The sequence below is a fragment of the Myotis davidii genome, unplaced genomic scaffold (genome assembly GCF_000327345.1).
Source record: "Myotis davidii unplaced genomic scaffold, ASM32734v1 scaffold370, whole genome shotgun sequence".
Classification (NCBI taxonomy): Eukaryota; Metazoa; Chordata; class Mammalia; order Chiroptera; family Vespertilionidae; genus Myotis; species Myotis davidii.
Window position 1 is genome coordinate 14,759,615 of NW_006288615.1, and position 648 is coordinate 14,760,262.

The window sequence follows — 648 nt, forward strand, 5'->3', positions numbered from 1 at the left end:
AACTGCGTCCCACAAATGCTCAATTCGATTGAGATCTGGTGATTGTGAGGGCCACCTAAGCAAGGTAAAGTCTCCCTCATTTTCCAGAAAGCACTCCTGCACAATACGAGCACTGTGGCATGGCGCATTGTCTTGGTGGAAGAAGCCATCTCCATTGGATATGCCATCAACATGATAGGATGAACTTGATCAGCAACGATACTTAGCTCTGTTGTGCTATTCAGACGTTTATAATGATCTGGCCCTCTAGCAACTTTAGCGCGAAATTATAGCTAATTTGCCTACAAATGTCAGGCGGTCATAATATCTGGCGACTCAGTGTATAACCAGTCAGAATCTCTTTCTTTCTTTTTAATATATTTTATTGATTTTTTACAGAGAGCAAGGGAGAGAGACAGAGAGTTAGAAACATCAAGGAGAGAGAAACATCGATCAGCTGCCTCCTGCACATCTCCTACTGGGGATGTGCCCGCAACCCAGGTACATGCCCTTGACCGGAATCGAACCTGGGACCTTTCAGTCCGCAGGCCGACGCTCTATCCACTGAGCCAAACAGGTTTTGGCAAGTCAGCATTTCTTTATAGAGGTTAGCAATCTACAAAGTGAGTAGGAGCCATAGCAATTTCTTTAAGATTTGTGAGACTAGAC

The 648-nt window shown here is 44.6% G+C and overlaps 1 pseudogene; it reads right to left on the reverse strand.

Annotated features, from left to right (window-relative positions):
* LOC102769689 overlaps positions 1-421 on the reverse strand; it is a 10,047-nt pseudogene extending 9,626 nt beyond the window's left edge.
* Positions 422-648: the final 227 nt, after the last annotated feature.